Source organism: Apium graveolens, chromosome 4 (genome assembly GCF_009905375.1).
Source record: "Apium graveolens cultivar Ventura chromosome 4, ASM990537v1, whole genome shotgun sequence".
NCBI classification, from domain to species: Eukaryota; Viridiplantae; Streptophyta; class Magnoliopsida; order Apiales; family Apiaceae; genus Apium; species Apium graveolens.
In genome coordinates this window covers 312,300,543-312,314,712 of record NC_133650.1, presented here as the reverse complement: position 1 = coordinate 312,314,712, position 14,170 = coordinate 312,300,543, and the positions used below count along the sequence as shown (strand labels likewise).

The window sequence follows — 14,170 nt, the reverse complement described above, 5'->3', positions numbered from 1 at the left end:
TAATACTATCAAATTAAATCCGGTTATGAAAAGAATGTAAGATAAAATCTACTTAAATAATTGAATTAATAAACATCTCTAACACTAGTCAAGCATACCTAAGAGACGCAATAAATGTTCAGCTCCATATGCTACTGAAGGAGGGATGTTCTCTGCACTCAATGCTTCGTATTGTTTGCGCTCGTTATTATACAGTAGCATTGTAGGAAGTGCTTTGTCAAAGTAATAACGTATCCCATATAAGATTTCTTGTATTTCATCTCTCAACCTATTACCAGAAAGCATGTCAGAAGATGGATGACTACAGCATCCACATTAGCACAAAAAATGCTACATGAAAGACATTTAAAAATTATATGACGGTAACCAAAAAGGAAAATACAAATACTTAATTAGGTAATCTGGCATCAGGAATTTAAAAATATATAGGGAACATCAAATATAGAACACCAACTTACATGTTATTCTTTTTCACTTTGAACCTAAAGTACTTCTTCAATATGTCATCGACATTTGGGGTGCGAGGAAGCTTAACAAGCTGCTAGGCGACACAGGACAATTCAATACCATAATTAACATTATCACATTAGAGAATGCTAAAAATGAAAATAGCGACAACACTATTTCATTGAACCTTGAACCCAGAGATTAAATTGAAAAATATCTAAAATTTATAAAGTGAAAGACTGAAATACCTTGCCTAGGCTGGTTACAAATTCAGAATCATCCACTAGTTGTTTCTTTAGCATTCTTGGTATTTCAATATTCATATTCTCCTCGGCTAACAAGATTTCTGAAAAAAGAAAAACAAAATGTAATCCCCACAAGCTACTTGATCGTGTTATAAGTTAAAATTGAGAACTCTTGTAACATATATTTTATTGTATAAATGTATGAAATATCAAATAGTTCTAACCATCAGACTCCTTTGCTTTTCCCTTATCGCCAGACTTAGTGTTCGTAGCCAACTGATTTTGAATATCTTCATTAGATTGCTTGGCTTTTCCCTTATGGCCAGACTTAGTGTTCTTAGCCAACTGAATTTGAATATTCTCATCAGTAAACTTCATCAGACGATCAGTTCCCAGCCATTCATCCCATCTGTTATGTAAATAGGTTTTTTAATGTTTGAGTATATAGGACGAGTAGCCATGTCTTGCCAGTGACAAAAAATGGGTTGCACTGCTCTTTTATTGTGCAACTCTTTTAAGATGTATACAAACACAATCACCATTAAAAAATCTTAAAAACACAATTCAACAAGATTCAATGTTTGACAAGGGAGCATGCTTCCACATATATGTACTCACCTTTTATTCCAACCCTGCACATATAAAGGGACCAAATCAATAAATTTTGATTATGACTATTAAACTTCCAAAGTTATATAAGTTATTGCTTGTTAAAAGAGAGAGAACCCATTATTAAAGCATGGTGAATCTCTCAACAATATACTCACAGGATAATGAACCAAATATCTCTTTGCTGTCATGCTAGATTCAACAACCGTCAACACCTATAAAAGAAATTAAGAAACATGATTTTACCCATTTTGTTGTGAAAAAACGGCCACAAAGAATGTCAAAGATACAAAGAGAGGAAAAGCCATTTTACAGTTATTTCTACAAATTAATGGAAATGAGACTTGACACAAGAAATCAAATTTTTAAAATGCATCAAAATGCATGATAATATACAAAGTTTTACCTTGGCCTCATACCATTTGTCACTATAAGAAGCCCAAACTTTCTCACCTTCTTCATAAAGACTATTATCCGAGGAACAGTTCATCAAGTCAACCCCAGTTTTTGATTTTGGCATTTCCCTGGGGGGCACTTAAAACCTGCAGATACAAACTAGGGGGCGCTATATATAAGAATACTAAGTTGTTTGCGGCAATGGCTTAGAGAATACACGATTGAAAGGTTCTTATATAGTGAGAGTTTATTATGACCTAGTTGACACGCATACATGTTAACTGAAACTTTTCTCACTAGTCGCGTCCTTAGCTGAACAGTCGTGTCCTTTTACAATTCTTACAATTTATACAATATTTTGTTCATTTTTCAAAAAAGAATGCTTCTATTTTTTTTAATACTTTAAAGAGGAGATTGAAAAAAAAAATTAGAGCTCTTTTTTTATGGGAAAAAAATATGAAAATTAAAAAATATGTAAATTATGTTCAAGGGTCTTAAAAATATTTATACTAGTTATACCACAAGTTAAAAATTTCAACTTAACTAATCATCAAAGTTAAATTAAAAAATACAAAACAGGTATTTTCGTAAAATGAGTTGTTTTAGTTGAGAAAAATAGAAAATATAATGTGTTTTACCTGAAAAGATAATTGGTTAGTTATAAATATAAAAATTATGACCAAAAATCAAAACTTTCAACGTTTTCAATGTTCGGGCACCTAGACACATACTATACATTTATTCCATTTAAACTCGCATATTATATTTTTTTTATTTGCTAGAAAATATGCTAGGAAATAGTTTTAGCGATAAAAAATCGAGAATAAAATCTATAGAAACAATTTTCCTCATTGATAAAAATATATCATCTAATTGAATGTCTAAAATAACACACTAAAAATCTTTTTGAGCCCCTCAAAAGTGAAACCCCATGAAAAAACTAGGGGGAAAAAGAGTGCCCCTATACATTACATTCTATACTAAAATTAAGAATAAAACTAGTGTCTTCCAAAAGTTACGAGAATTCCTTCATGTCACCAAAATTGTTGTTAAATTAATTTGAAAAGCGAGCATTGTGTTTTAAAATCTGATAAGAGAACACCAATTAAATCTCTTTCAAGTATCGTGAAAACAACAACAAATTAAAAAATTAAAATAAAATAAGGAGAATATGTTAAAAATGAGAGAAAATTAAACGTGATAAATATTAATTTATTATAACAAACGAATGTACATACAATTCATAAAAACAAAGAAATAAAATAAAGTCTAACAAAAAGAACCAACAAAGTGGCATGTAAAATGCCAAAATATATGTCATCAAATAAGTCATCTATAAAAGATATAACATTAGCCTTCAATCAAGACACTAATTGAAATCTTTTGGTCAAATAACTAATCAAATAATTTTGAGAAATAATTTTATTTGACAAAATAATTCAAAAGAAAAATACAATCAATTCATACCTTAATTGCAACTCAATTAATTCACTGATTATGACATTTTGACTCCTGACTCATATGTCAGGCCAAACACTCAACTCTTGTAGCCGACAAAAAAAGAGGAAACTTTGATTGTATGCCTGCAAGAGTCGAAAAAAATACTTTTAAACTCTTTGTTTTTTTTTGAAATCTTTAAACTCTTTGTTTTTTGTTCAAAATTGTACTACCCTCTACTGTATAATGAGAGGTTTAGTTGAAAATAAAACAACAAATAATTAAAACTTTGATGTCAAAATTACTCAATAAGAAGCATTCACAAGAAATTGATAATTCGGGTGCAAAAAAAAGAGTGAAACTATTGTGAATAGAAGCACTAACTAGGGTCGAGAACTTTGTATTGATAATTCTCAACAATGATTCATCGACTGTACATCGTGTTCACTGATCTGCAATTATAATGCATTTTGTTATAATTATTATATGGTAATAAAATTGAGATAGAAATTAAGAAAATTATTTATAGAAATTCATGGACAAAAAAGAATGTAATATGGTTAATAAACTAATTAGATAATCACCAATGCCCATAAAATCATGTGACTAAAAACAAGTAATCATGTGATGTTACTATTTTTTATTAGAATAAAATAATAGTAATGTATGTAATCAGTTAAGATTTTAATTTTTTGTATTAAGTCTGCCAAGATAGCTATCGCTAAGAAAGCAATTAAATCTACACTTCAACAAATAAGAAAGTGAAGAGTTCACCTTCACGGAACCTTTTAAAGCCGACATGTAGTAAGTTGTAAAAATAACGTGGCAATATTAAAAGTGGTTCAGTTACTGCTTTTGTGGCTTTACGGGAACGTCATGAGCAAAACCTAGAAGTTGATCCAAGGGTTGAGGATACTGGTCAGTCTACTTTAAATGATAATTAAGAAGAAGTTGAACAGATACGGTATATTTACACATGAATTCCCAGTTGTACGATAATTTAGAGTATACCTCCTAAAAAATTTCTACATCTTTTATACCTGGACAGCTCCTAAAAAATTTAAAGGAGTGTCAAAATGTTAAAAGTTCGTGGTAGGAGTTCATTATTAGCCCTAGGCTTTAAAGTAGCACTACCATGTGCACGTGTCTTTCTTTGAGTTCCCTCCTTTCTGGGGTTCACGACTTCTTTTATATTTCCAAATATTGAGCCCATATACCTTCTTTACAGCCTCTTGGGGGGATGACTGGTGGATCAAGAATAGGCATTTCAGGGAAGATGCAGATATAACAGATACGGAAGGGGAGCTCTACCCTGCGAAAGTTGATCATAATTAGGTAAAGAGCTCTCTAATAAAAAGGTGGTGATTAAATCGAATAAATGCAGAAGCCTAGACAGAGATAAGAAATTTTCTGCGGATGCTAGTTAAGGATCATGTGTCTCTTACTCATGTCCACTGCATGTTATTCTAGAAGAACTAAAGAACAAACTGTTGCATTATGTTCCGATAACCTTTATTACCAAAATCTATTCCTTTTTATTCATATGTTTGCTTCAAAATAATGTATTTTATGTTTGACACATTATAGGAAAGGTACGATATTCCTGAACACTGCAACAAGTGGATAAAAAGGAGTATTTAATACTTGTTCGAGAGTGCAAAAGTCCCGTGTGAAGAAGAATCAGTACAAAAAATATGCCACTGACGAGGAAAGGATTGAAAACATGCCGGATAAAATTTCATTTGATGATTCTAAGTTATGGATGAAGTATCGGGAAGATGAAGGAGTTCGGGTACTCTTAATAAACATGCATATATAAAGTAGACTTAAAGTCGAGTAACCATTTACTTCAATTTTTTTGGTACCTCTAAGTACAATTTGAGTCAAGAATTTCATTTTTTAATAATAGACACTTGAAAAGGAGAATGCAGTCTATCGTAATTCATATGCTGACCACGCACTCTCTGCCGCAAATCTCCGCTGAAATTAGAGACAAATTGGTATGACATGGTTTTAAAATATGAAAAATCAACATATTTAATTCTGATATGTTATATTTTAGCCAAAGTGGTACGACATTACTTTTTATTTTTGTGTGTTTTTTTATATATGCTAGAAAAGCAAAGACCCCAATTCAGAATCATCATGTGATGAATTCATGTGAACTTCCACCACTAACCATATAACAATACAAAATCGGAAAAATAACTCAAATAAATATACATAAACTAATTCCTTAAGCTAACCAACAAACTTACTATAATCAATTGAAATACAAACCCATAAAACACGGAATTTGAAATACACATACAAGGAGACATAATTTAACAAAAAAAAATAAGAACCCAATTAAACACACAAAAGTGAGAAGACGTAAATAATGTCAAAGAGACATATTTAACATATATTGTGAATTCCAAATATTAATTACGAATTTTAAAATTATTGAAATAATTAAGAATCCCCAAAAATCGAGGGCTTACAAATATTAAACTAATAATTATACAAATAAGATATTGAATTCATACTATAAACATATGTCATAAAAGCTTGAAACGAACTAAATTCAGAACCAAAGACGAAAGCTTTAAATCCAACTTCAACTTCGAGTTTACCTATTACGGAGTTTCAAGGATGGAGAAAGAGGTATAATATGTATTGGGTGTGTTGTTTAAAGGTATCTTTTGGGTAATAGTAATTTTCAGATAACAGGCTTAAGTAGAAAATTTGGCGGCTTCTATTTCCAATTCAACAAGTTTCTGAACCAAATTTTATTTTTTCGCTTTTTAATAACATATTTTTTTATAATCTACGGCAACACTACAAGAAATATGGGCTATAAGAGACCATCACAAATATGATAGTCCTGTATCCTTTGATTTTTATCCTCATTTCCAACCGAATATAACCATCCAACATGGTTGGTCGATCGCAATTATAATCATAACCAACCAAGTACCAACCCACGTTGGTCGATTTTCCTTCTTTTTAGTTAACCTTTGTGCAAAAAGTTTAATGTTTAATGACTAAATAGCAAGTTAATTCTAGTACATTGATCAGTTAGCAAGTTTTTTGAGTTTAATGACCTAGATGCATGTTGGTCATGAGTTCAATGATAATTTAGCCTATTAAAAACATTTACACATGGGATATATAATGACATAGGCCAGGGTATAGTAATACAAAAAAGTGTAAAACTCTCTAGGCCCGCCCTGGATATAAATCTAACCTAAGCACGATCTGAACCACCAACAAACTATCAACCTTCCGATCAGCCAGATAGCCGTGATATAGCTTTAGATCATTATTTCTTCTCTGCATCCAGATCTTCAGGGGTCTGGTAAGTAGAAAGGAAAAAAGTACTTTGATTTTCCTGCAAAAACCTGCATAACAGCATGGTTAAGTACTAGATTTATAACCACGGAAATATATAACAAAAATTTTTGCACAGTAGTTTGAAGGAAAAAACATACTTTATCAAGCCCAGTATCTCATGTTCGAGCTTCATCCGCATTTCTTCTTCAATATTTACATCTTGTAGGATCTCCGGTAACTTAACTATAATTGGAGAATGTAATCAAATTAACAAAAAAAAAAGAATATTGTGGCATAAATATGGTAATTGTTCTAATAAGATAAAAGAATTTAAACATTTGATGATAGAATCAAAACAGAAACATGTGAGAAATTATGCCGTAATCACATTATATGCATGCTAATACTCTAATACTATCAAATTAAATCCGGTTATGAAAAGAATGTAAGATAAAATCTACTTAAATAATTGAATTAATAAACATCTCTAACACTAGTCAAGCATACCTAAGAGACGCAATAAATGTTCAGCTCCATATGCTACTGAAGGAGGGATGTTCTCTGCACTTAATGCTTCGTATTGTTTGCGCTCGTTATTATACAGTAGCATTGTAGGAAGTGCTTTGTCAAAGTAATAACGTATCCCATATAAGATTTCTTGTATTTCATCTCTCAACCTATTACCAGAAAGCATGTCAGAAGATGGATGACTACAGCATCCACATTAGCACAAAAAATGCTACATGAAAGACGTTTAAAAATTATATGACGGTAACCAAAAAGGAAAATACTTAATTAGGTAATCTGGCATCAGGAATTTAAAAATATATAGGGAACATCAAATATAGAACACCAACTTACATGTTATTCTTTTTCACTTTGAACCTAAAGTACTTCTTCAATATGTCATCGACATTTGGGGTGCGAGGAAGCTTAACAAGCTGCTAGGCGACACAGGACAATTCAATACCATAATTAACATTATCACATTAGAGAATGCTAAAAATGAAAATAGCGACAACACTATTTCATTGAACCTTGAACCCAGAGATTAAATTGAAAAATATCTAAAATTTATAAAGTGAAAGACTGAAATACCTTGCCTAGGCTGGTTACAAATTCAGAATCATCCACTAGTTGTTTCTTTAGCATTCTTGGTATTTTAATATTCATATTCTCCTCGGCTAACAAGATTTCTGAAAAAAGAAAAACAAAATGTAATCCCCACAAGCTACTTGATCGTGTTATAAGTTAAAATTGAGAACTCTTGTAACATATATTTTATTGTATAAATGTATGAAATATCAAATAGTTCTAACCATCAGACTCCTTTGCTTTTCCCTTATCGCCAGACTTAGTGTTCGTAGCCAACTGATTTTGAATATCTTCATTAGATTGCTTGGCTTTTCCCTTATGGCCAGACTTAGTGTTCTTAGCCAACTGAATTTGAATATTCTCATCAGTAAACTTCATCAGACGATCAGTTCCCAGCCATTCATCCCATCTGTTATGTAAATAGGTTTTTTAATGTTTGAGTATATAGGACGAGTAGCCATGTCTTGCCAGTGACAAAAAATGGGTTGCACTGCTCTTTTATTGTGCAACTCTTTTAAGATGTATACAAACACAATCACCATTAAAAAATCTTAAAAACACAATTCAACAAGATTCAATGTTTGACAAGGGAGCATGCTTCCACATATATGTACTCACCTTTTATTCCAACCCTGCACATATAAAGGGACCAAATCAATAAATTTTGATTATGACTATTAAACTTCCAAAGTTATATAAGTTATTGCTTGTTAAAAGAGAGAGAACCCATTATTAAAGCATGGTGAATCTCTCAACAATATACTCACAGGATAATGAACCAAATATCTCTTTGCTGTCATGCTAGATTCAACAACCGTCAACACCTATAAAAGAAATTAAGAAACATGATTTTACCCATTTTGTTGTGAAAAAACGGCCACAAAGAATGTCAAAGATACAAAGAGAGGAAAAGCCATTTTACAGTTATTTCTACAAATTAATGGAAATGAGACTTGACACAAGAAATCAAATTTTTTAAAATGCATCAAAATGCATGATAATATACAAAGTTTTACCTTGGCCTCATACCATTTGTCACTATAAGAAGCCCAAACTTTCTCACCTTCTTCATAAAGACTATTATCCGAGGAACAGTTCATCAAGTCAACCCCAGTTTTTGATTTTGGCATTTCCCTGGGGGCACTTAAAACCTGCAGATACAAACTAGGGGGCGCTATATATAAGAATACTAAGTTGTTTGCGGCAATGGCTTAGAGAATACACGATTGAAAGGTTCTTATATAGTGAGAGTTTATTATGACCTAGTTGACACGCATACATGTTAACTGAAACTTTTCTCACTAGTCGCGTCCTTAGCTGAACAGTCGTGTCCTTTTACAATTCTTACAATTTATACAATATTTTGTTCATTTTTCAAAAAAGAATGCTTCTATTTTTTTTAATACTTTAAAGAGGAGATTGAAAAAAAAATTAGAGCTCTTTTTTTATGGGAAAAAAATATGAAAATTAAAAAATATGTAAATTATGTTCAAGGGTCTTAAAAATATTTATACTAGTTATACCACAAGTTAAAAATTTCAACTTAACTAATCATCAAAGTTAAATTAAAAAATACAAAACAGGTATTTTCGTAAAATGACTTGTTTTAGTTGAGAAAAATAGAAAATATAATGTGTTTTACCTGAAAAGATAATTGGTTAGTTATAAATATAAAAATTATGACCAAAAATCAAAACTTTCAACGTTTTCAATGTTCGGGCACCTAGACACATACTATACATTTATTCCATTTAAACTCGCATATTATATTTTTTTTATTTGCTAGAAAATATGCTAGGAAATAGTTTTAGCGATAAAAAATCGAGAATAAAATCTATAGAAACAATTTTCCTCATTGATAAAAATATATCATCTAATTGAATGTCTAAAATAACACACTAAAAATCTTTTTGAGCCCCTCAAAAGTGAAACCCCATGAAAAAACTAGGGGGAAAAAGAGTGCCCCTATACATTACATTCTATACTAAAATTAAGAATAAAACTAGTGTCTTCCAAAAGTTACGAGAATTCCTTCATGTCACCAAAATTGTTGTTAAATTAATTTGAAAAGCGAGCATTGTGTTTTAAAATCTGATAAGAGAACACCAATTAAATCTCTTTCAAGTATCGTGAAAACAACAACAAATTAAAAAATTAAAATAAAATAAGGAGAATATGTTAAAAATGAGAGAAAATTAAATGTGATAAATATTAATTTATTATAACAAACGAATGTACATACAATTCATAAAAACAAAGAAATAAAATAAAGTCTAACAAAAAGAACCAACAAAGTGGCATGTAAAATGCCAAAATATATGTCATCAAATAAGTCATCTATAAAAGATATAACATTAGCCTTCAATCAAGACACTAATTGAAATCTTTTGGTCAAATAACTAATCAAATAATTTTGAGAAATAATTTTATTTGACAAAATAATTCAAAAGAAAAATACAATCAATTCATACCTTAATTGCAACTCAATTAATTCACTGATTAAGACATTCTGACTCCTGACTCATATGTCAGGCCAAACACTCAACTCTTGTAGCCGACAAAAAAAGAGGAAACTTTGATTGTATGCCTGCAAGAGTCGAAAAAAATACTTTTAAACTCTTTGTTTTTTTTTTGAAATCTTTAAACTCTTTGTTTTTTGTTCAAAATTGTACTACCCTCTACTGTATAATGAGAGGTTAAGTTGAAAATAAAACAACAAATAATTAAAACTTTGATGTCAAAATTACTCAGTAAGAAGCATTCACAAGAAATTGATAATTCGGGTGCAAAAAAAAGAGTGAAACTATTGTGAATAGAAGCACTAACTAGGGTCGAGAACTTTGTATTGATAATTCTCAACAATGATTCATCGACTGTACATCGTGTTCACTGATCTGCAATTATAATGCATTTTGTTATAATTATTATATGGTAATAAAATTGAGATAGAAATTAAGAAAATTATTTATAGAAATTCATGGACAAAAAAGAATGTAATATGGTTAATAAACTAATTAGATAATCACCAATGCCCATAAAATCATGTGACTAAAAACAAGTAATCATGTGATCAGTTTGGTTACTATTTTTTATTAGAATAAAATAATAGGAATGTATGTAATCAGTTAAGATTTTAATTTTTTGTATTAAGTCTGCCAAGATAGCTATCGCTAAGAAAGCAAGTAAATCTACACTTCAACAAATAAGAAAGTGAAGAGTTCACCTTCACGGAACCTTTTAAAGCCGACATGTAGTAAGTTGTAAAAATAACGTGGCAATATTAAAAGAGGTTCAGTTACTGCTTTTGTGGCTTTACGGGAACGTCATGAGCAAAACCTAGAAGTTGATCCAAGGGTTGAGGATACTGGTCAGTCTACTTTAAATGATAATTAAGAAGAAGTTGAACAGATACGGTATATTTACACATGAATTCCCAGTTGTACGATAATTTAGAGTATACCTCCTAAAAAATTTCTACATCTTTTATACCTGGACAGCTCCTACAAAATTTAAAGGAGTGTCAAAATGTTAAAAGTTCGTGGTAGGAGTTCATTATTAGCCCTAGGCTTTAAAGTAGCACTACCATGTGCACGTGTCTTTCTTTGAGTTCCCTCCTTTCTGGGGCTCACGACTTCTTTTATATTTCCAAATATTGAGCCCATATACCTTCTTTACAGCCTCTTGGGGGGATGACTGGTGGATCAAGAATAGGCATTTCAGGGAAGATGCAGATATAACAGATACGGAAGGGGAGCTCTACCCTGCGAAAGTTGATCATAATTAGGTAAAGAGCTCTCTAATAAAAGGTGGTGATTAAATCGAATAAATGCAGAAGCCTAGACAGAGATAAGAAATTTTCTGCGGATGCTAGTTAAGGATCATGTGTCTCTTACTCATGTCCACTGCATGTTATTCTAGAAGAACTAAAGAACAAACTGTTGCATTATGTTCCGGTAACCTTTATTACCAAAATCTATTCCTTTTTATTCATATGTTTGCTTTAAAATAATGTATTTTACGTTTGACACATTATAGGAAAGGTACGATATTCCTGAACACTGCAACAAGTGGATAAAAAGGAGTATTTAATACTTGTTCGAGAGTGCAAAAGTCCCGTGTGAAGAAGAATCAGTACAAAAAATATGCCACTGACGAGGAAAGGATTGAAAACATGCCGGATAAAATTTCATTTGATGATTCTAAGTTATGGATGAAGTATCGGGAAGATGAAGGAGTTCGGGTACTCTTAATAAACATGCATATATAAAGTAGACTTAAAGTCGAGTAACCATTTACTTCAATTTTTTTGGTACCTCTAAGTACAATTTGAGTCAAGAATTTCATTTTTTAATAATAGACACTTGAAAAGGAGAATGCAGTCTATCGTAATTCATATGCTGACCACGCACTCTCTGCCGCAAATCTCCGCTGAAATTAGAGACAAATTGGTATGACATGGTTTTAAAATATGAAAAATCAACATATTTAATTCTGATATGTTATATTTTAGCCAAAGTGGTACGACATTACTTTTTATTTTTGTGTGTTTTTTATATATGCTAGAAAAGCAAAGACCCCAATTCAGAATCATCATGTGATGAATTCATGTGAACTTCCACCAGTAACCATATAACAATACAAAATCGGAAAAATAACTCAAATAAATATACATAAACTAATTCCTTAAGCTAACCAACAAACTTACTATAATCAATTGAAATACAAACCCATAAAACACGGAATTTGAAATACACATACAAGGAGACATAATTAACAAAAAAAATAAGAACCCAATTAAACACACAAAAGTGAGAAGACGTAAATAATGTCAAAGAGACATATTTAACATATATTGTGAATTCCAAATATTAATTACGAATTTTAAAATTATTGAAATAATTAAGAATCCCCAAAAATCGAGGGCTTACAAATATTAAACTAATAATTATACAAATAAGATATTGAATTCATACTATAAACATATGTCATAAAAGCTTGAAACGAACTAAATTCAGAACCAAAGACGAAAGCTTTAAATCCAACTTCAACTTCGAGTTTACCTATTACGGAGTTTCAAGGATGGAGAAAGAAGTATAATATGTATTGGGTGTGTTGTTTAAAGGTATCTTTTGGGTAATAGTAATTTTCAGATAACAGGCTTAAGTAGAAAATTTGGCGGCTTCTATTTCCAATTCAACAAGTTTCTGAACCAAATTTTATTTTTTCGCTTTTTAATAACATATTTTTTTATAATCTACGGCAACACTACAAGAAATATGGGCTATAAGAGACCATCACAAATATGATAGTCCTGTATCCTTTGATTTTTATCCTCATTTCCAACCGAATATAACCATCCAACATGGTTGGTCGATCGCAATTATAATCATAACCAACCAAGTACCAACCCACGTTGGTCGATTTTCCTTCTTTTTAGTTAACCTTTGTGCAAAAAGTTTAATGTTTAATGACTAAATAGCAAGTTAATTCTAGTACATTGATCAGTTAGCAAGTTTTTTTGAGTTTAATGACCTAGATGCATGTTGGTCATGAGTTCAATGATAATTTAGCCTATTAAAAACATTTACACATGGGATATATAATGACATAGGCCAGGGTATAGTAATACAAAAAAGTGTAAAACTCTCTAGGCCCGCCCTGGATATAAATCTAACCTAAGCACGATCTGAACCACCAACAAACTATCAACCTTCCGATCAGCCAGATAGCCGTGATATAGCTTTAGATCATTATTTCTTCTCTGCATCCAGATCTTCAGGGGTCTGGTAAGTAGAAAGGAAAAAAGTACTTTGATTTTCCTGCAAAAACCTGCATAACAGCATGGTTAAGTACTAGATTTATAACCACGGAAATATATAACAAAAATTTTTGCACAGTAGTTTGAAGGAAAAAACATACTTTATCAAGCCCAGTATCTCATGTTCGAGCTTCATCCGCATTTCTTCTTCAATATTTACATCTTGTAGGATCTCCGGTAACTTAACTATAATTGGAGAATGTAATCAAATTAACAAAAAAAAAAGAATATTGTGGCATAAATATGGTAATTGTTCTAATAAGATAAAAGAATTTAAACATTTGATGATAGAATCAAAACAGAAACATGTGAGAAATTATGCCGTAATCACATTATATGCATGCTAATACTCTAATACTATCAAATTAAATCCGGTTATGAAAAGAATGTAAGATAAAATCTACTTAAATAATTGAATTAATAAACATCTCTAACACTAGTCAAGCATACCTAAGAGACGCAATAAATGTTCAGCTCCATATGCTACTGAAGGAGGGATGTTCTCTGCACTCAATGCTTCGTATTGTTTGCGCTCGTTATTGTACAGTAGCATTGTAGGAAGTGCTTTGTCAAAGTAATAACGTATCCCATATAAGATTTCTTGTATTTCATCTCTCAACCTATTACCAGAAAGCATGTCAGAAGATGGATGACTACAGCATCCACATTAGCACAAAAAATGCTACATGAAAGACATTTAAAAATTATATGACGGTAACCAAAAAGCAAAATACAAATACTTAATTAGGTAATCTGGCATCAGGAATTTAAAAATATATAGGGAACATCAAATATAGAACACCAACTT

General features: G+C 31.0%; 2 long non-coding RNA genes across 2 annotated transcripts; both read right to left on the bottom strand.

Annotated features, from left to right (window-relative positions):
• Positions 1-456: 456 nt before the first annotated feature.
• LOC141720386 (uncharacterized) lies at positions 457-1,225 on the bottom strand. Its single transcript, XR_012574289.1, has 3 exons — positions 917-1,225; positions 696-793; positions 457-538 (listed from the first exon to the last, which is right to left on the bottom strand). It is a non-coding gene; the product is annotated as an uncharacterized LOC141720386 (long non-coding RNA).
• Positions 1,226-7,308: 6,083 nt separating this feature from the next.
• Positions 7,309-8,077, bottom strand: LOC141720553 (uncharacterized). The gene is made up of 3 exons (XR_012574429.1): positions 7,769-8,077; positions 7,548-7,645; positions 7,309-7,390 (listed from the first exon to the last, which is right to left on the bottom strand). It is a non-coding gene; the product is annotated as an uncharacterized LOC141720553 (long non-coding RNA).
• Between the last annotated feature and the right edge of the window lie 6,093 nt (positions 8,078-14,170).